The following is a 22,712-nucleotide window of genomic DNA, read 5'->3' on the forward strand; positions in this document are numbered from 1 at the left end:
TCATTTTTTCATTCATTGAGCCAGTGTGTCTTTTGATTGGAGAGTTTAGTCCATTTAAATTCAATGTTGTTATTCATAAATAAGGACTTTAGCCGGGCATGGTGGTGAGTGCCTGTAATCCTAGCTCCTTGGGAGACTGAGGCAGGATAATTGCTTGAATCCATGAGGCAGAGGTTGTGGTGAGTCAAGATCATACAGCTGCACTCCAGCCTGGGTGACAGAGTGAGATTCCATCTCCAAAAAGAAAAACATAAATAAGTAAATAAGGACTTACTTTGCTATTTTATTTGTGTTTTCTCTTTTGTTTTTTTGTTGTCTTTCTACCTTCTTTCTTTCCTTCCTGTCTTTATCTAGTGAATGTGATTTTTCTCTGGTTATATGATTTTGTTTATTGCTTTTTTGTGATTCATTGTATATTGTTTGGTTTGTGGTTACCATGAGGCTTGCAAATACTATCTTATAATCTATTATTTTAACCCAATAACAGTTTAACACTGTTTCCATAAACAAACAAGCATAAATAAAACTAACAAAAACTGTACTTTTTAAGTTTGTCCTCCTGCTTTTTAATTTTTTATAGTTTCTATTTGTAACTTATTTAATGACTATGTCTTGAAAAGTTGTTGTAGTTTTTATTTTTTATTGGTTCATTGTTTATTCTTTCTACTTAAGGTAAAAGTAGTTTGCACACCACATTTACAGTGTTATAATACTCTATGTTTTTCTGTATATCTACTATTACCAGTGAGTTTTGTACCTTCAAGTGATTATTTATTGCTCATTAATGTCCTTTCCTTTTTGATTGAAGTGCTTTCTAGCATTTCTTGCATGACAGGTCTGGTATTCATGAAATTGTTCAGCTTTTTCTAGGAAAGTCTTTATTTTTTCTTCGTGTCTGAAAGATACTTTCACTAGATATGCTATTCTGGGATAAGTTTTTTTTTCTTTAGCACCTTAAATATTTCATGCCACTCTCTCCTGGCCTTTAAGGTTTCCACTGAAAAGTCTTCTGCCAGAGGAATTGGAGCTCTATTATATGTTATTTGTTTATCTTACCTTGCCACTTTTATGATTCTTTCTTTATCCTTAACCTTTGGGAGTTTGATTTTTAAATGCCTTGAGGTAGTCTTCTTTGGGTTAAATCTGCTTGGTGTTCTATAACCTACTTATACTTGGATATTGAGACCTTTATCTAGGTTTAGGAATTTATCTGTTATCCCTTTGAATAAACTTTCTATGCCTATCTCTTTCTCTACCTCCTCTTTAAGGCCAATTACTCTTAGATTTGCCCTTTTGACACTATTTTTTAGATCCTGTAGGCAAGTTTAATTTTTAATTTTTTTTTTACTTCTATCTCCTCTGTATATTTTCAAATAGTCTGTCTTCAAGTTCACTAATTCTTTCTTCTGCTTGATGAATTTTGCAATTAAAAGACTCTGATGCATTCTTCAGCATGCCAATTGCATTTTTCAGCTCCAGAGTTTCTGCTTGATTCTTTTTAATTATTTCCATCTGTTTGTTAAATTTTTCTGACAGAACTATGAAATCTTTCTCTGTGGTATCTTGAATTTCCTTGAGTTTCCTCAACACAGCTATTTTGAATTCTCTGTCTGAAAGATCGCATATCTCTGTTTCTCCAGGATTGGCCATTTAGTTCATTTGGACAGGTTATGTTTTCCTATCTGGTGTAGATGCTAGTAGGTGTTCTTCGTTGTCTGTGCATTGAAGAGTTAGGTATTTATTGTAGTCTCCACTGTCTGTACTTATTTGTAGCCGTCCTATTTGGGAAGGCTTTCCATATATTTGAAAACACTTGGATGTTGTAATCTAAGCTCTGTCTGCTTTAGAGGGCACCCCAGGCCCAGTAACACTGTGATTTTTGTAGACGTGTAGAGGTAAGCCTTGATGGTCTTGGACAAGATCCAGAAGAATTCTATGGGTTACCAGGCAAAGACTCTTATTCTCTTCCCTTACTTTCTCCCAAACATACAGAGTCTCTCTGTCTCTTCTGAGCCATCTAAAGCTGGGAATGGAGTAACACAAGAACCTCTGTGACCATACTGGGTCACACCTGAAGCTACTACAGCACTGGGTCTTGCCCAAGGCCTGCCGTAACCACTCCATGGCTACTGTCTATGTTTGCTCAAGGCCCTACGGCTCTACAGTTAGAAGGTTGCAAAGCTAGCCAGGCCTGTGTCCTTTCCTGCAGGGCAGTGAGGTCCCCAGGCCCCGGGTTGATCCAGAAGTTCCGTTAAGGAGTCAGGGACTAGAGTAAAAAACCTTTGAATTCTACCTTGTGTTCTTTTGTATTCCGGCTGAGCTTGCACTCAAACCACAAGATGCAGTCCTTCCCAGTCTTTCCTTCCCTTTCCAAAGGCAAAAGATCCTCACCCTATAGCCACTGTCTCCCCAGGCCTTGAGGAGTACTGTAAGACTACCACTGATGTTCCCTTAAGGCCAAAGTCCCCTTAAGTCAGCATTTCATGGATACTGCCTAGCCTAGGACTCATCCTTCAGATTAGTGGGCTCCGCTCTGGCCAGGGCAGGTCCAGAAATATCAACCAGCAGTCACATTTTAGAATTGAGGACCCCAAGAGCCCACCTGGTTCTCTGTCTGTCTGCGGCCATGCTGGTACCTGAGGTACAAGACAAGGTCCCTTTTGCCTTTCTGTTTGCTTTTCTCAAGCAGAAGGAGTTTTGCCCTGAGGCCACCACAGCTGGTAATGTGCTGAGTCTCACCTGAGTCTAGCAAATCTCAGAGGCTCACCCAAGGCCTTCAGTGTAGTACCTGGGTATTGCTGCTGGTCATTCAGGGCCCAAGCGTACTTCATTTAGCAAGTGATAAATGCTGCTAGGCCTGGGTCCTTTTCTTCAAGGCAATTGGTTGTCTTCTGGCCCAGGATGTGTCTAGAAATGTTGTCTGGGGTCTAGGGCCTGGAATGGGGGTGTCACAACTCTGACCAGTGTCCTATCTTGCTGTGGCTAAGCTGGTACCCTAGATGCAAGACAAAGTCCACTCCACTCTTCTCTCTCCTCTCCTCAATTGAAAGGAAGGGGTTTCTTTTTTAGCTGAGAACTATATAGCCTGGTGTTTCAGGTAGGGTGATGCTTACACTCCCTTGGCTGTCCCATCTGATGTTTCAGTATGTCGTGTGCCCCCAGAATCCACTGCCTCTAGGCTTAGTTTAACTCTAGGATTCACGTAAGTGTTGCAGTCCTTATGGCCTGGATGGCCTTTCAAGTTTACTTAGAAACCTAGAGCACTTTGGCCCTCAGTGATGAGGTTTGTGGGAACTTATGTTCGAACTGCTGTGATTGGCAATTCTCTGGCTAGGGCTGGTTTAAATGCTCCTCCTGTGTATGGGTGTCAACTGAGTTTGGTCTGGTTTTTATTTCTGCTCTAACAGGACCCCACTGAGTTCAATGCCCCAAATTGCTGTTTCCCCTCTCCTAGTGCCCAGAGGCCACCACTGCTGGGTATTCAGGGAGGTGTGGCACTGGCAACTCAGGGCTGTTTTTTCTATCTCTTCAGTGTTTCTTTCAAGGATATGAAGTTAAAACCAGGTACTATGAGTGCTCACTTGATTTTTGCTCCATATGATGGTGTTTTTTTGTGTGTAGATAGTTAACTTGGTGTCCTTGCAGGGAGAGGAGAGACGATTGGTGGATCTTTCTATTGTGCCATCTTTCTCCACCTCTCAGCATGAGTAGGTCTTTTGTTCTTAAAGACATTGTTGTTAGCCTAGGCGGCCTGGAGGTGGTGTTATATTAGATTGATAAAGGATATATGTGGCCAATTGCTTTTGCTAATATCAGAGTCCTGAAGACAGTAAGATCCTGGCACTGATGCATGAAATAATTGACCATATCTGAAAATATTTCTTTGGTAGTCAGTTTCAAATAGACAGTGACCTAGTTACTAATCACCTGGTGATGCTTTATGTCACCTGGTGGTGCTTTATGGTATAGTGAAACATGCATCAGCTCTGGGATTAGTCAGAGCTATATTGGAATAGTAACTCTACCATTACTAGTTGTGTGACTTTGAGTCTCATGTTCTCATCTTTTAAAATGACCCATTTCTTTTCTTTTCTTTTTCTTTTTCTTTTTCTTTTTTTCTTTTTTTTTTTGAGACAGTTTCATTCTTGTTTCCCAGGCTGGAGTGCAATGGTGTCATCTCAGCTCACTGCAACCTCTGCCTCCCAGGTTCAAGCAATTCTCCTGCCTCAGGCTCCTGAATAGCTGGGATTACAGGCAGCCACCACCATGTCTGACTAATTTTTTGTATGTTTAGTAGAGACAGGGTTTCACCATGTTGACCAGGCTGGTCTCTAACTCCTGACCTCAGGTGATCCACCTGCCTTGGCCTCTCAAAGTGCTGGGATAACAGGCATGAGCCACCACACCTAGCCTAAAATGACCTATTTCATATGGGTCATAGATGTAAGCATTAAATTAGGTAACATAGAGCTTAGTAGTTAATATTAAGACAACATCTGGTGGGGGGCACTTTTCACCCCAGAAGCCCCAGAAGGAGTGTTACAGTCAGCACTCTTTTAGCTTTGCCATCTGCAGATGGCTTAAATGTTTAATGGCTCAGTGGACCCTCTGCCTTTTCACAAGGGCACAGGATCAGTGTGACAGGCTTCTGTATCCTAAACTTTTGCCTGGCATCCAGGAAAAATCAGGTCACACAAATGAATTGAAGGATAGTAAATTCAGGGGATTTTATTGCTGATGGAAGTGGCTCTTGGCAGGGAGGGGAGCTAGAAAGGAGATGGAGCAGGAAGGTATGCTTCCCCTGAAGTCCAGCCATCTCCAGCTGGACTCTTCTCTGAAGTCCTGCCATAAAGCCATCCCTCTGAAGTCAAACTGCTTCTCCTTGATGTTCAGTTGCTTCTTCTCTTCTCCCCTTCTCTGCTCTTTGCCAGTGAAGCCTGGAGTTTTTATGGGTACAGGATGGGGGGTGAGGGGGGCCAGATGTGGTTTTGGAAAAGGCAACATTTGAGTGGGAAAATGAGGATATAAAGTTTTCAGTTTGGGCTGATCTTCCAGGCTTGAGGGCAGGGCCCTTGCCAGGGACCCCAGCTTTTTCTGCCTAGAATTTCTCTGCTTCCTGTCCCTATCACTGTTTTAAGTACTTTGTGGATTATCTCTTTAAAACTTCACAGCAATTATATGACATGATGTTATGAACTGATTTGTGTCACACCCCTGCCTCAAATTCATATGATGAAGTCCTAATGCCCAGTATTTCAGAATGTGACCTTATTTTGAAATAGGGCTATCACAGATGTAATTAAGTTAAAAAAAAAGGTGATGAGGGTGGATGGATGACCTCAGTCAATCCAATATGACTATTATCCTTATGAAAAGGGGAAGTTTGGACACAGATACATGCTTAAAGGGATGATGTGAATAAATATAAGAAGAAGATGGCCAATAACCTTTCAAACATGAGACAATAAATGTCTGTTGTTTAAGCCAATCAGATGTGGTACTTTCCCTAGCAAACTAACACACATAAGTACTGCAAGTAGCCTCACTTTACAAGGGAAAAGACTAAAACACAGAGTGGTTAAAAAATTTACTCAGCATCACAGAGCCAGGATTGGAATCCAGGCAGTACAACTCCAAAGTCTAAACTATTAACCACTACCTTGTACTGCCTTCCTTGCATAAACATATCTTGAACCTTATAACCCATTTTATATTTGACACATAACAGGTGTTATGCTCAGCACATGTCACTATCCTTCCAATTTAGAAAACTATTGCTAAATTACGTACTATGAGACAGAGGTAAGTGGCCAAGTTGATCAGTAGACTATGAGTCTTTTGCAGACAGTGGCCAGGTCTTAATTTATTTGGAATCTCCAGAGCCTACCAAATAAGACATATCTCATATTAAGTGCTCAATAACTGTTTGCCCTGATTGTTGTTATTAAGGGAATGTAAGTGACAGCTTGAAACTACCACTGTTGCATTGGTGATCTGTATATTAAATGAGCCAGTCGTCACTATTGCAGAGATGGTTAATTAATTCAATAAGAATTAGATGGAGGATTCAGGAGAGTTTCTTGGACAAAAGATAAAACAATGCTTGGCTCCAAACTAAATAAGTCTCACTTAATTCTAAAATACTTTTGGAAGAGAGGCCCAAGTCGAGGCTCAGAAAAGTGTGTTTATATAGAGTAAAACAAGACTTGAGGTCTCCAGAAGCAATTGGTGCTCTATGAGGTTTATGTCCTCCATAGTGAGCATACTCCATAGTGAGCATACAGCTTCTCAGAAATTCACATATCCAATTGCTGGCTGGGTGCGGTGGCTCATGTCTCTAATCCCAACATTTTGGGAGGCCAAGGCAGGTGGATCACTTGAGGTCAGGAGTTCAAGACCAGCCTGGCCAACATGGTGAAACCTGTATCTACTAAAAATACAAAAATTAGCCAGGCATGATGGCCAGCACCTTTAATCCAAGCTACTCAGGAGGCTGAGGCAGGAGAATCACTTGAACCCAGGAGGTGGAGGTTCCAGTGAGCTAAGATCATGCCACTGCACTCCAGCCTAGGAGACAGGGTGAGAATCTGTCTCAAAAAAAAGAAAGAAAAGAAAACAAAAAGAAAGAAATCCACCTATCCAATTGTTTACTTGGCCTCGCCTATAAGGCACCTTAAACTCAGGTCACCCAAAACCAAATTTATAATATTCCCTCCCCAAACATGTTTCTTTTTTATTGTTTCTCAGTGAACGACACCACTATTCATCCAGTTGCTCAAGTTAGAATTCTAAGAATCACCTTAGACACTTCCCTCTCCCTCTCCTTCCGTATTCAATCTGTTCCCTAACTTTGTGGATTGGACCTCCTAAACTTATCTAAAATCAGCCTACTTCTCTTCATCTTCACTTCCCCTACCTAGTGTAGGTTGTAATCCTTTATTGCTGAAGTCCTGCACCAGCCTCCTAATTGGTCTCCTAATTGGTCTTCCCTAATTTGCCACATCCCCTTCCAATCAGTTCTCTATGATGCAACCAAAAATATGTTTTCAAAATGCATGTCTTATCATGTTGCTTCTCTGCTTAAAATGTTGAGTGGCTCCTCAACAAAGCTCTTTGTTTTAATTAATTTATTTATTTTAGAGGTCTCTTTCTGTCACTGAGCTTGGAGTGCTGCGTGATCATAGCTCACAGTAACCTTGAACTCCTGTGCTCAAGTGATCTTCCTGCCTTAGCTTCTCCAGTAGAGCATACCACCATATCTGGCTGCTGATTTATTTATTTATTTATTTATTTATTTATTTTAGCAACATCATCTTGTTATGCTGCCCAGACTGGTCTTGAACTCCTGTCTTCAAGTGATCCTCCAACCTTGACCTCCCAAAGTTTTGGGATTACAGGCATGAGCCACCACATCAAGCCAACAAAACTCTTTAGGATCACTATAAACTCCTGTATAGTGTGGCCCCTTCCTTTATCTCCAGCCTCAACTTATACTACATGTCCTCTTCCTCACTTTTCTCCAATTTTTCTGGCCTCTCCTGTTTTTGAACATGTATGGTCCCTCCTGCCACAGGGACTTTGCTTATGAGGTTCCATCTTCCTGTTCCCTCCCTGTTAGCTTTTACTCAACCTCAGGTAAGCCTTCCTTGATCTCCCTTGCTAGTTCAAATCTCTCATAGCATATAGTATGTGCCATACAGATGTCTGTTTAATAAATAGCTGGATTTCAAGAGGGAAAGGCCTTAATGTTGCTCAGAATCTGGTTCTCCTGGCCCATGGCAGCCAGGAATGTGAACGTGTGCATGACTGTTTTACAGAGGTAGTGAAAATATGTGCTGCCTACTTGGAGAGCATAACTAAGAAAAAATTAGTACTCATTGACTTTGTATCTTGGAGGCATACTCAAGAATAGTGAGCCACGTCTTGGTAATGCTTCATATGTAGCATGCATTAGAAACCAGCAATATGGTAAAAGGGCTCATTATTGGTAGTGTTTTCCTATAGAACCAAATTAGAGGTTGATTGCTTCAGGTTCCATCTAATTGGATTTGTAGAATCCAGGATTCTTCCATGCCATTCTCAATTGTACCATTTATTTATTTATTTATTTATTTATTTATTTATTTATTTATTTTATTCTGAGACAGAGTCTCGCTCTGTCACCAGGCTGGAGTGCGGTGGCGCAATCTTGGCTCACTATAACCTCTGCCTCCCGGGTTCAAGTGATTCTCCTACCTCAGCCTCCCAAGTAGCTGGGACTACAAGCTCGTGCCACAACGTCCAGCTAATTTTTAAAAAATATTTTTAGTAGAGACGGGGTTTCACCACGTTGGCCAGGATGGTCTCAATCTCTTGACCTTGTGATCTGCCCGCCTTGGCTTCCCAAAGTGCTGGGATTACAGGTGTGAGCCACCACACCTGGCTGTCAACTGTACCTTTTAAAAGGCTAAAGATATTGGTTGAACTCAAGAGTTAGAGCAGAAGCAGATATTTTGACAGGCAGAACATTGAAATGGAGAAGTAAATTAGGATTGGGAATGCGGATAGATAGCAAAAAGTAAGGGGCACTACCCTGAAGAAGGATGAGTGGTGGGTAGAGGTCCAAGCTTCAGGCCCTTGGTGATAGCTGGGGTCACTTGCTGCAGACCAGGTGAGAGTGGAATCACTACTGGGGATGGAATTTGCAGAATCTCAGAAACTAGTTAGGTCAGAGATGCAACTACTGAGCAGCCATTGCATCAGTAGCACTAGTGTAAGGCAGAATCATTTGACTTGTTTTACATACCAACAGCAGAAAGGAAAACCTGTACCTATGCCTGCATCTGTGTAAAGAGGATCCAAAGATAACCTGTTCCAAGGGGCAGGGATAAAAGAACTTTGATGTTTTTGATTAAATTATTTTAGAACTCTATAAATGTCTGAGATATCAGATAAAGTATGTAAACTCACCCCTGCTACAAGCAGGAGATAGTGAGGTAATATACTTAGGCTAGAGTTCTGGGAGCTGAGCCAAGAGGTCCGGGTTAGAGTGATGGAGAGCACAGTCCTGCTCAGTAACAGATATATCTTGGGGTATGATAAAAACAGTCCTTTCGCTGGTTCAAAACATGTTCTGTGATAGGAACTCCTAAGTAAATTGACTGTTTCCTGTGTACAAAACTGGCAATAAACATATCATCAGTCTCCTCTTAAAACCAGTAACTCCTCTCTTTTATTATAAGCAGATCATCATTCCATCTGAGCAATATATTATGACAATCAAAGCATGTACTAGTGATATAGTCAAACTTAGAACATAAAAGTTAACCTAACACATGTTTACTGGTACATATAATTGCTATCTTGCTTTAGAGTAACTAGTCATAAATAGTAAGGAAGGTTTAAAGACCGATGAAAAATTCAACTTTTTAATTTTACACTAAGTCCCAAAGGGGCAAATCTCCTTCTCAGAAACTATCCACTCAGATTTGTATAGCTGTAAAAGGGTTTGTGAGGATTAGGTTAGGCTCTCACCTTGAGAAAGTAGAGATGTGAGATTAAAAAAATCCATTTGGTTTAGGGAAGAGGTTAACACCATGAGGCCAAGATCTCACAGTGGTCAAAGGAATTTGTGTTACTTCTTTTTGTTGAGATTCTCATAATATTTTTTAAACGAAATATCAAAAATAGTGTCTTCAAAATTGTGGCATATTTTAAATTTTCACACTAAACAAAACATTTTTTAACAAGCACACATAATAGAATGCTATTTACAAGATGATAAAAATATTCTTATATATAAATATAAATGTCATAATGTGCTGTAGAAGTACGTGTAGTCCAATCATAGGCTCCACGTTTGAATTTGTATGATGAAATATTCTTTCAGAAAAAAAGAAATATTATTTCAATGTTGTGATTTGGCAATAAAGGCAGAAGTTTAAATTTAATAACTTTTGGGAATTTGAGGCCTTGACCAAGTGGTTTTTCAGGACCCATCTGTGATAGTCCATGAAACAAACCTCTTTTGAGGCCTCTCTGAGGAGTGGAGTATCATTAAACACAGATTATTAGTGGCCAATTATGACAGCTTCTCCAGCAGGAGGGTCTGTGCGGGCATAGAGATTATTAAAATCAAGAGGTTCTGAGCCCTAAATATTAGCAACTGGGAATGGGCCATTGCTAAAGCGCCAGGCTTGTTTCTTGACCTATACTAAAAATAACCTCCATAAATGGAAAAAATAAAAATAAAAGTACTTCTTAGCTATCACGAGGCTAGTGTCCAGAAATATTCAGATAGGGACCAGTGCTGAAGATGCCTGCTGACCCCTATCCTCTCCCCAATGTCCTCACCTTCTCCCACTTTTTCCCATCCTTGCCCCCCTACTTCAATTCAGAACTGTTGAAAGAATACAAAAATTAGCTGGGCATGGTGGCACGTGCCTGTAATCCCAGCTACTGGGAAGGCCGAGACAGGAGACTCGCTTGAACCCAGGAGGCAGAGGTTGCAGTGAGCTGATATTGTGCCACTGCACTCCAGCCTGGGCAACAGAGCCAGACTGTCTCAAAAAAAGAAAAGAAAAGCTGGTAAAAGGTTGAGACTAACTCTGAACATTGGGGGGCAGTAGAGATTACAATCTGGTATGTACTTGGCTGTAAAACAGGGATAAGAACTCAGTTCCTACTCAGGGTAAAATAGGAATCTCAACGTTGTACTGAGGAGTAAATGAAGTAATGTATGTATAGTGCTAATTTGGTAGCTATTATTATTAGATGCTTTCATAAAATGGAGATTTAAAAAATTAAAGATAGAAAATATTCCTTGTGCTAAAGATCTACAAAATGTACTTCCTGTGGATCACTTGTCGGTTTATAACACCCGTAAAGCAATAATAGAATAAGAGAATATATGTTCCTATTCCCTAAAGAGCAAGACCTAGGCCATTATACTCCAAGAATTGCAATCATTGCCATTAGTCCTCAGAATAGCAACATCAGCATCACCTGGGAATTTGTTACAAATGCAAATTATTGGGTTCCACCCCTGACCTACTCCATCAGAAACTCTGGAGGTGGGACCCTGCAATCTGTGTTTTATCAAGAACTCCCAGGAATTCTTATGCATGCTAAAGTGTGAGAACCATAAGATACTGAAGTTGGTTTGCTTTTGTTTTTGTTTTTCGTGGGTTTTTTTTTTCTTTCTTTTCTCTTCCCTTTTTTTTTTTTTTTTTTTTGAGAAAAAGTCTCACTCTGTCGCCCAGGATGGAGTGCAATGGCTTGATCTCGGCTCACTGCAACCTCCGCCTCCCAGGTTCAAGCGATTCTCCTGCCTCAGCCTCCCGAGTAGTTGGGACTACAGGCATGTGCCACCACACCCAGCTAATTTTTTTGTATTTTTAGTAGAGACGGGTTTCACCATGTTGGCCAGGCTAATCTCGAACTCCTGACCTCAAGTGATCCGCCCGCCTCAGCCTCCCCAAGTGCTGGGATTACTGGCATGAGCCACTGTGCCCAGCCCAGATACTGAAGTTTTAAGTGCTGTCATAGACTCTTAATTCTTTGAGAGGCACTTGTTTTTCACAAAAAAAGTGCTATTATTCACATAAGCCTTTTATTTTATCAAATGTGTTCATGTTTCTCTCACAAATGTGTATTATACAATTCTCTTATGTTTTTATTCTGCGCTTTGTCATAGTTTATATAGTTATCTGAATAAAGAATCTGACATTTTGGGTTTCCATTTTTAATATACTAATTTATATTCTTGGCAAAATAATTTAAGTTATACTTCCTTATTTGCACATAAGCATAATAAGCCATATTGATTATTTCATGGAAAAAATAAATCTGTGCATTTCTGGAGCTCTAAAATGGGAAAAATAATACTGGCTGGAATCGTCAGAACTAGTTCTGAAGTAAACTTTAAATTAAAAAATAATTCTACAGCAAATGGCTCTTTTTGGTCACCTTCGAAAAGTGCCTCCTGTTTTATTCCAACTTGGATCATGATTAGAGAGGCACCTCCCCTGGCCTTATTCCAACACAGTGTGGCCAATGACAGATATGAACATGCAAAAAGGATTGTCATTTGGCAAAACTTGTTTATAATAGTTCCTTATCCAGACCTCTAGGGTTCATTTCTGAGGATCCATGTATGTCCTATTGTGTCAGGAACTGGTGGGTTCTTGGTCTCACTGACTTCAAGAATGAAGCTGCAGACCCTCGCAGTGAGTGTTACACTTCTTAAAGGCAGCGTGTCAGGAGTTTGTTCCTTCTGATGTTCTAATGTGTTCGGAGTTTCTTCCTTCTGGTGGGTTCATGGTCTCGCTGGCTCAGGAGTGAAGCTACAGACCTTTGCAGTGAGTGTTACAGCTCTTAAGGCAGCACGTCTAGAGTTGTTCGTTCCTCCCGGTGGGTTCGTGGTCTCTCTGGCTTCAGTAGTGAATCTGGCTTCAGTAGTGAAGCTGCAAACCTTCACGGTGAGTGTTACAGCTCACAAAGGCAGTGTGGACCCAAAGAGTGAGCAGTAGCAAGATTTATTGCAAACAGCAAAAGAACAAACCTTCCACAGTGTGGAAGGGGACGAGAGGGAGGTTGCCACTGCTAGCTCAGGCAGCCTGCTTTTATTCTCTTATCTGGCCCCACCCACATTCTGCTGATTGGTCCATTTTACAGAGAGCCGATTGGTCTGTTTTACAGAGAGCTGACTGGTCCATTTTGACAGGGTGCTGATTGGTGCATTTACAATCCCTGAGCTAGACACAAAAGTTCTCCACCTCCCCACTAGATTAGCTAGATACAGAGTGTCCACTGGTGTATTTACAAACCCTGAGCTAGACACAGGGTGCTGCTTGGTGTGTTTACAAACCTTGAGCTAGATACAGAGTGCTGATTGGTGTATTTACAATCCCTTAGCTAGACATAAAGATTCTCCAAGTCCCCACTAGATCAGCTAGACACAGAGAGCAGATTGGTGCATTTACAAACCTTGAGCTAGATACAGAGTGCCGATTGGTGTATTCACAATTCCTTAGCTAGACATAAAGATTCTCCAAGTCCCCACCAGATTAGCTAGATACAGAGTGCCCATTGGTGCATCCACAAACCCTGAGCTAGACACAGGGCCCTGATCGGTGCATCCGCAAACCCTGAGCCAGACACAGAGTGCTGATTGGTGCATTTACAATCCCCCAGCTAGACATAAAGGTTCTCCAAGTTCCCACTAGACTCAGGAGCCCAGCTGGCTTCACCCAGTGGAGCTCGCACCAGGGCGCAGGTGGAGCTGCCTGACAGTTCCGCATCATGGGCCTGCACTCCTCAGCCCTTGGGCGGTCGATGGCATTGGTCCCCGTGGAGCAGGGGGCGGCGCTCGTTGGGGAGGCTTGGTTGGCGCAGGAGCCCACGGTGGGGGCGGGGGAGGCTCAGGTATGGAGGGCTGCAGGTCCCGAGCCCTGCCCCCGGGGAGGCACCTAAGGCCGGGGGAGAAATCGAGCACAGCAGCTGCTGGCCCAGGTGCTAAGGCCCTCACTGCGGGGCTGGCGGGCCGGCCAGCGGCTCCGAGTGCGGGGCCAGCTGAGCCCACGCCCACCCGGAATTCTAGCTGGCCCACAAGTGCCACGTGCAGTCCCGGTTCCCGCCTGTGCCTCTCCCTCCACACCTCCCCGCAGGCTGAGGGAGCTGGCTCTGGCCTCAGCCATCCCAGGAAGGGGCTCCCACAGTGCAGCCGCAGGCTAAAGGGCTCCTCAAGCGCGGCCAGAGTGGGCGCCAAGGCCAGGGAGGCGCCAAGAGGGAGGGAGGGCTGCGAGGGCTGCCAGCAGGCTGTCACCTCTCACTATGGTCCATGTTCTTTGACTCCAGCTACAATCAAAACAACTGAAAAGAGTGATATGTTATGTGATCTTGGCAAACTCACTTAACTTCTCTCTGCCTCAATTTTCTCCTCTGTAAAATGGGGATAATGGTACTCATAGGAATTAAATAGCTGGTACTCATAGGAATTAAATAGCTTACTACATGTAAAGCACCTAGAACAATGACTGGCACATAGCAAGCACACTATTCACGTTAGTTATTATTACAGAAATGTAGACTAATTTCAGTCTCAAACTCTTACACCAGTTATTATTAATAGGAATAAATAACTTACTACAACCTAACCTACCCCCAACACTATGGCTCCTTGCCATCCCAGCACATTCAGAGCTTTGTAGATGAGAGAAATCAAACATGAACACTGCAATAAAAAGCAAATGAGGATATCATTTAGTTAGCCAGTCGGTGAATTTAGCAAATATTTATTGAGCAACTACTCTCTTTCAAACAATGGATCACATTTGTGAGTAAAGTTCGCCTAGATTCTGCCTTCACAGTAAGGATTCTAGTGGGAGAGACAGGCATAGAAAAAATGATCACACAAATACATAACATACCTAATTACAAAATGTGATTATTATTACTAAGCCAAATTTCTAAGCAGAGAGAAAGATGTAGCCAGGATTTGTGTACTTTGCTTTGCAAAGCATTGTCTTGAGCAAGTGGCAAATCCTGGTTGGGGAGATGAGGCCAGGGAGAAAAGCACAAGCTATTTCTGAAGCCTTTTTTGTTGTTGTTTTTTGTAGATCACATTAAGAGATTTTAGTTTTTATCTTACACTTGTTATTTTTTTTTGTCTTTTTTTTTCTTTTTGTGGAGAATGGGGTCTCACTATATTGTCCAGGCAGGTCTTGAACTCCTGGGCTCAAGCTATCCTCCTGCCTCTGCCTCCCTAAGTGCTGGGATTGCAGGAGTAAGCCATGGTGTCTGGCTTAGTTTTTATCTTGAGGGCAATGAGACACCTTTGAGAAATTTCTGATTTTGGAATGGTAAATTTTAGCTGCAGTGCATGAGGGCAGAAATGGTTAGGGAGACCAATTAGGAGGTCATTTTGATAGTGTAGGTAAGAAATGTTATGGTGGGTCTTGTTACTAGTATTACATACTCGTGCTCCTTGAGTATTCTTTCCTGAAGCTGATATGACCCAGGTAAATGAACAGTATGATAAGATGTTGCTTTAAAAATAGTTCATCTTGTTTTATCTAATTATATCAAAACTACAAATTTGTTAGAAAATTTGAAAAACAAAGAAGTGTAATAAAGGAAATAAAAACCACCATAATCCTTCAGCTACCTACAACTACAGTACTATGTCCAACTCGATTTTTTTATTATAAAAGCAATACATGATCTTTATAGAAAAATTTTTAAGTAAGATAAAATTTTCTTATAATCCTACTAGCTATCCTTTGTTTTAATGTTAAACTGTGTTTGTTTCTGTGGCAAAGATGAATGGCATGTGTGTCGGTCTAGTAAAATGTAAATGATAGTGTAACTATACTTCTATGTCCTGTTTTTATACTTAATATTATTATACAAATATTTTCTGTAGTGATTGAGAATTCTTGAAAAACTTAAATTTTAATGGCTATATAATGTCTATCTCTTACTCTGTTCCTGCTCTTATAACAAAATACCCCAGATCTGGTAATTTATACATAAAAGAAATTTATTTACCACAGTTCTGGAGATTGGAAGGTCCAAAATCAATGTGCCAGCAGATTTGGTGTCTGGTGAGGGCTCACTGCTTCCCAGATGGTGCCTTGTTGCTGCATCCTCCAGGGGGGATGAACACTGCCTCCTCACATGTAGGAAGGGACAGATGGGTAAAAAGGGGTGAACTCATTCCTTGAAGCCCTTTTATAAGGACACTATTCTCATCTTTGCAGGTGGAGCCCTCATAACCTAATCACCTTCCAAAAGGCCCTACCTCTTAATACCATCACATTGGGAGTTAAGATTTCAACATATGAATTTGAAGGGCACACATATACTTAGACCCTAGCAGTGCATCAATCATATGGGTGTACTATAATTTAGTTACCCAATATCTTATTATTAAACATTTAGATCTTTTCAATTTTTTCATTATTATATTTATATCTGGCGTGACTGTCCTTTGTTTCCATCTCTGGCTTTCTGGTAATAGAGACATTTATTCTCACCCTTGCACTTGTTTACCTGGTAAACTATATGGTAAAGCACCTTGGTCTCTGTGAGATGGCATCCCTGGCCTAGGAATCTTTATTATTTTGCTCTAATCAACCAACTATAGGTGGTAAGGGGGTATGACAACTATGTTATGCAAGAGATAGATTATGCAATCAGGCAAATTTACGGGAGAGGACAGAAGGTGAGACCTTTCAGGGATCATGACATAGAAGGAATGGACTTGTTCTATGTTTCTCCAGGGATGAGTCCCAGGACCAATAGGTGGAAATATCAAAGAGGCATATTTCAGTTCAACAAAATAATAGCAAAAATTTATATAGTGCTTAGTCTGTGGCAAGTACTCCTCTAAGCATGTTTATGTACATGTATTAAGTTACATAATTCTCTCAATATCCTGTGTGGTAAGTACTATCATTATGCTCACTTTACAAAGGAGGAAGCCAAGGCCCAGATAGGTTAAGTAACTTGTCCTAGGTCACACAGTTAGTAAGTGGCGAAGTCAGTATTCACATCCAGGCATTTGCAGCTCTAAATTATTCCATTCTACAAATTTTATTACTTGTCATATGACAGGCACTGTGTTCAGAGTTGAAAGCATAAAGATGATTGAACTACTATTAGACTCCTGGCTTCAAGGAGCTGACAGTCAAATGGATAAGACTGCCACATAAAAAGAGAGGTATACTACATTGCAGTGAGCCCTCTGAGAGAAATATGTCAGAGTGCCGTAAGAGTCAGAAGAGGGCCCATTAGCCCAAACTGGAGGTTCAAGGAAGAAGAGTAGAAGGCTTCACCTAGGCTCAGTGGAAAAATGCCATGGTTCTGTTCACAATTCTGCCATGGGCACAGGAGGAGGGGGCAAGCTTGCTTAATATTTATTGATTTCGGGGTTAAACTCTCCTCTAGACCTAGGTGTCTAAATAAGGGAACTCCTGAATTGGGAGTAAAATTTAATTCAATCATGGTTTGCTAAAGTTCAATTATTTATGTTTTAACTTCATGATTTAGACCATATCTGAGTACTACCTATATCATTATTTACTTAATATGCTTCTTTAAATACACTGACATGTTTTACTTAAATAAATTTCATCAAAAATAGCATTACCATAAATGGAAAGCTAGTTTTACTCTCCATAAAGGTAACTATACAAATAAATATATACTATTAGAAAATATTTATCTATGTACCACCTAAATCACCTGGTATGAATGCCACTGGATGAAATAACCTCTTTGGGTCCTTCCTACACCAACATTCTGTGACTGGGTGACTAAATCTTGCTAGTATGTGTGTATGCATTGTTTTATTTTCAGTATATTTGTGTATATTCTCCCCACTTGTTCACATACTCCTGGCCATTTAGTTGTGTGTTTATATCATGTAAACTGGTATCGTTGCTTATATCCCCATAACATACTAATTAGACTCTCATCTAGGATCAAATAATTTATTTCACCTTAGGAAGTAAATTACTACTGCTAATCTGCCTGGCTTACTCTTTTAAATACCCTGCTGGCCTGACTTGAGAAGGGAATATCCTGTTATTGTGGCTCCAGGGTAAACTGCTCCAACTATATTTGTGGTATTGACTTGAGAGAAAAGGACTACCACAATGCAAGGCCATTTGGGCAAACAAAGGACAGAGGAAATGAAAAATGAGGCTGCAGTACTTCAATAGGTGTGTTGGCAGAAAGGTTTTAAGAAAGCACCAAAGACATTCTCCCCATCCTCTTTATTCTCTCCCTTTTACTTTCTGAGGGAAGTGATAAGACTGCAATGGGAAGAAGGGTGAAAGCCAATCTCCTGTTGGCTTAGGGGACAGTGAAAGATGGATACCACCCCTCTGTTGGGGAAGTGAGAGCTGCTTGTGGTAAGTAACACAAGGATGATAAGCATGAGCCTGCCTTTGGGGGCCTTCAGAGCCCTGGCGCCTCTCTGGATTAGCTCAGTGATAAAAAAGTTCCTGTTCTATTTATGCATTTCCTTAGACAATCTCATATATTTATTTGTTTAATATTAAAGCAGTAATTCAAGTCTTTTTCTTTTTGTTTTTTTGAGACAGAATCTCACTCTGTGGCCCAGGCTGGAGTGCAGTGGTGCGACCTAAGCTCACTGCAACCTCCACCTCCCAGGTTCAAGCAATTCTTTTGCCTCCCGAGTAGCTGGGACTGCAGGTGTGCACCACCATGCCTGGCTAATTTTTGTATTTTTGGTAGAGACCGGGTTTCACCATATTGGCCAGGCTGGTCTCGAACTCCTGACTTCGTGATCCATCCGCCTCGGCCTCCCAAAGTGCTGGGATTACAGGCGTGAGCCATGGTGCCCGCCTGCAAGTCTTTTTCTTGTATACACAATAGGCTCTTTCCCTGACTCAGGAATATACACTTTGGGGACAAGGCCAAGGATGTTATCCCTTTTCTGCAGGTGCAGTTTTTCTGGTTTGACTTGATTGTTGATTATAAGGTCTCTTCCCTCTTCCCTCCTCCAATTTATGGGTGTGGTGGTATCTAGGGTCTAAAATGGAGTTAAAAACCCATACATACTCAACCCCCTAGCCCCAACACACACACACACACACACACACACAAACACACACACACACACACACACACCTACCTAGTCAAGCTCCTTGCTCATAAAGATAGCAGCCTGAGGCACAACTAAATTTATAGGACTCAGCAGGCCTGCTAGAGCTTGTCTGGGATGGTGCCGTGCCAGAATTTCAAACCCTGGCCACATGTTTCTGGCCCATTGGCCATTCCTAAACCAAATTTAATCATGCCTCTGAATGTCTCAAGCAAGCAGTTTAGTTGCTGATTTTTATAAACTGGTTTATTTATACATACAGTGGCAAGGGTTATGGGGAACACAGGAGCATGTTCTATCTATGACTAGAAAGAGACTCAACCTAAAGCTGGTAGTTTTCACGGTTGCCATTGCTATGAATATTAGTTAACCTTTACTGAGAGCTTTCTTTGTGCCAGACACTGTGCTTTGTAGGCTATAATCTCATCTGGGGCAAATCTAGGTTTTGTGGGGCTGGAAGCTTACACCACTTTGGGGACCATCTTTAAGAAAAACACAATGTTTGATCCCTCCCGGAGTCTTGGAAAGGGGCGTAAAGCTTAAGCTTCATTAATTTTACTGTAAAGCCACCTCTGCATCTTATTTAATCTTTTTGACAATTCTGTGAAGTAATAAGATATCTTTAAAAGAAATAGGTGAGGAAAGTGATGTTTAGAGATGTGAAGGCACTTGCCCAGGGTTGCACAGTTTGCAATCTAAATCATTGTTTTATCCCCGCAATCTCCTTCCAGGCTTTCTTCTCTCAGCTAACTAGATTTCCTTCTCCAAAATATCTTTATCCTTTGCTGGCAGTAACCTTAGTGCTGTCCTCTGGGACATGTGAGGAACTTAACACTGGTTCAACATTAGCAGAGGGGCAAAAGGTCTCCTTCTAGCTGAGCTCGCAGAAGGAATATGCTCTCTGGGGAACTGTGGAATAAGAAGAAAAGTGGGTGAGGAGGACAATTTTGTTCCCACTAGGTCTGAACTATGCCCTGGTTTTAGCTACATTTTTGTTGTTCCACAAACAACAGTGATTTAATGAATGCAGATTTTTCTGTTTATATATTGCTTGACTTCCCTCCCATTCCCCAGCCCAGCTTTACCCAGCTGAGGTCCTAACTCCCCTCTCATCTACCCACCCTTCCTCACTTTGCCCTGTTCTGCCCCACCTTCCTGTCAGGCCCAGCTTCTCAAGCCTTCTTTTTTTCATTGTTGTTGTTCTACTGGGAGCAGAGAGGGTGGAGTCCTCTTACTGAGGATTTTCCTCCTCCCTTCCCTCCAGCCCTCAGACTGGGCTCCACCCTGGTAGTTTGTCAGCTGGCTTTCAGGAGGAGGAGAAGCAGGATGATGAAGAGGAGAAAGAGAGGAAGGGAAGAACAGCATATGTGGGCCCAGAATCGTATCTGCATATTTCTCAGCTGCTTTTCATTAGGTTTCACACTTAATTTAATACTCTTCATCTGATTACTTGGATATATAGAGGAAAGCACAGGCTGCTTCTTCAAGCAGTCTCCCTCACACATAAGGTGGGATGGAAGGAGTTGAAAATATCGCAGGTTGCTGTTTGGTTCATGTTTATTCTAGCCAGCTAAAGAAAGGAGAGCCTGAGGTGCTTCCTAGAAGGACAGGGAAATTTATCAAAACTTCTAGTTCTCCATACCTGCTCCCTCACACCCTTTTGTGTGACATAGACAACACCAACCACATGCTGATTATTTCTATGTGTCAAGAGTAAAAGAATATAAAGGCAAACTCCCGCCTTTGACATTAACTGTGGTCATGGGTTTCATAGCTCCCTGTGAACCATCTTTGGGTCCTACTTTGAGTGAGACAGAGGCCATCTCTAAAAGACTTGAAGGGGAAATGTGGACTAATAGGCTGTGTGCGTACAGCGAAATTGAGGGTTCATCCACTGGATCCTCTTAGAATGGATGTTCTCATTCCACCGCCCCCCAACACCTAGCATTGTTCTTGATAAAGCACAGGTGCTCAATACATTTTATTGACTGAGTGGATGAAAGAACAGATGGGAAAGGATCTTGGGTTTGTTTTTCCAAGTTTCAATAACTTCAAGTTTTTCAAAAACTGAATTTGCCATCTAAGGTCTAAGTTTTCCCCACAAATAAAGTTGAGGCAGTATTTCTAAAACAAACAAAAAGCTAGAGCTTAAAATAAATTTGTTAACAAAAAAGACTTTTAATAAAATATAAACTGTTAAGCTATCTGTGTATGGATTGACCTTCTTGAAAAGCTATTTCAGGCTGAAAAAGTAACTCGATGACCTTAAGGCACACCCACTGTATTCAGGGCCAGTAGTGGCTACTCTTCAAAATGTTACTTCAGCAATCTACTCATTTTCGTCTGCACGTCACAAAAATGCATTTATTATTGATATAAACTGCTTAATGTCTTTCACACACTTGAATCTAAGAGAAAACTTTTCAGCATTGCTCAAAACAGTGCTGTAGTGGTGAGAATCCTATATTGGATAATACTCCCCAAATTTTATACATTGAGAAACAAAGGCTCCAAGGAATAAAGTAAATTTTTTAAATGAAGGCGTGGAGAGTTGTACACTTCTCTGTGTGATTCCATCTCAATATATCTTACCTTGTAAGCTTGGCAGGGGTGCAGGTGGTGGTGAAGAGATATAGTGAGATAGAGAGTTATTTATGAAACCCCTACTATAGGGACATTCTTTTATGAAACAAATACATATGCATGTGTATTTATTTAACCTGTCACTAAGTTTCCACATCTGTAAAATGGGGATAGCAATGTCTACTCATAGGATTGTCAGAAGGATTCAATGAGTTAATATACATAAGAGGCTTACAACAGAGTTTAGTACATAGTTAATGCTCAATAATTATTATTATTGTTCATAATAATATAATTTGGCATCCAAGTTACAGAAATGAGATCGTCTGGTGCTTCAGCTCAAGGACTTTATAGTTTAGTAGGGGGAGGCAATACCAACAAATATGTGCCCCGAGGTAGAGAAGGGCACAGAGGAAGCAATGGTCAGTTTTGCCTGAAGAAATTAAGTAAGGAGGGGAGATGACCGTGAGTTAGTCCTTTCAAGAAAGTGGATAGATTCATTGGAAGGACGCGCAAGAAAAAAAGGTGGACAGAGAGCTTAGTCTATTTCAGTCAGAGAAAGTAAAGCAACCCAAGGCATAGAGATTGGAAACAGTTTGGAATTCCCAGGGATTTGTAATCCAGTTTAAGCCCAGGAGAACAGCGAAATCTCTGCTGCTTGAGAGGTAGACAAAGGCCAGATCACGGCAGGTTAAAGGATGAGTTCCAGGATGCTGCCTTGGATGTATGGTGGTGCCATTCAGGTAGTTGGTGAACTACAGGAGGAAGAACAGAGTGTTTTGGGGAAAGGAAGGTAGATGAGATGCACAGAAGACATTTAGGCAGAAATATCAACTAAGCAAGTAGACCTATGTGTTCGAAAGTACAGGGCTGTGGCCCTCCGTTTCCTTATTTTTTTAAAATAAAGGGCACAGAGAATATAACAGTACCTAGTTCCCAGGGTTGTTACTGGGACTAAATGGGGAAATGTTGAATGTAAAAGCATCTGGCTCAGGGACTTGCACATATTAGGTGCTGAATACGTGGCAGATATTATTATTTCTCCTGTCTCTTTGCTCTTCCTCCCTCTGCTTTTTTTCTTGTCTCTCTTCTTTTTCCTCCTCTTTAAAAGAATTGTGGTAGGGAAGAGGCACTGAAAATGGGCTGTGGTTGCTTGTGACTTCCTGGCCTCCCATCAAAATGAGCTAGAGAGAGACTTTCAGGCAAGCGTAAAGAAATCCTGGAAACATGGCTCCTATCCTGTGGATTCAGCTTTACGGGGATCTTCGCCAATGCCTGGCTGAGAGGCGGTCTCAGGGGGTTGAGAACTCTATTCTTAGAGGTCTGGTATCTGGGAGACTGAGAAAGCCTTTCTTAAGTCTCCCTGCTGGGCCACGCTGTATTCACAGATCATCTTCAACTCCTTCTTCTTCCCCACCTACTCCTTCGCCCTCACCTCCTTGGCTTATCTCTTGCTAGAAAATGCACCCAGCTCCAATCTCCGTTCCTTTTAGCTTCCTCCCTGAGAAGACACTGT

General features: G+C 41.5%; 1 protein-coding gene across 1 annotated transcript in view; it reads left to right on the top strand.

Moving 5' to 3' along the window:
• Positions 1-22,712, top strand: part of KLF8 (KLF transcription factor 8) — a 373,193-nt gene that overhangs the window by 291,764 nt on the left and 58,717 nt on the right. The gene's annotated exons all lie outside the window — the stretch shown is intronic.

The sequence above is a fragment of the Pongo abelii genome, chromosome X, assembly GCF_028885655.2.
Source record: "Pongo abelii isolate AG06213 chromosome X, NHGRI_mPonAbe1-v2.0_pri, whole genome shotgun sequence".
Taxonomy (NCBI): Eukaryota; Metazoa; Chordata; class Mammalia; order Primates; family Hominidae; genus Pongo; species Pongo abelii.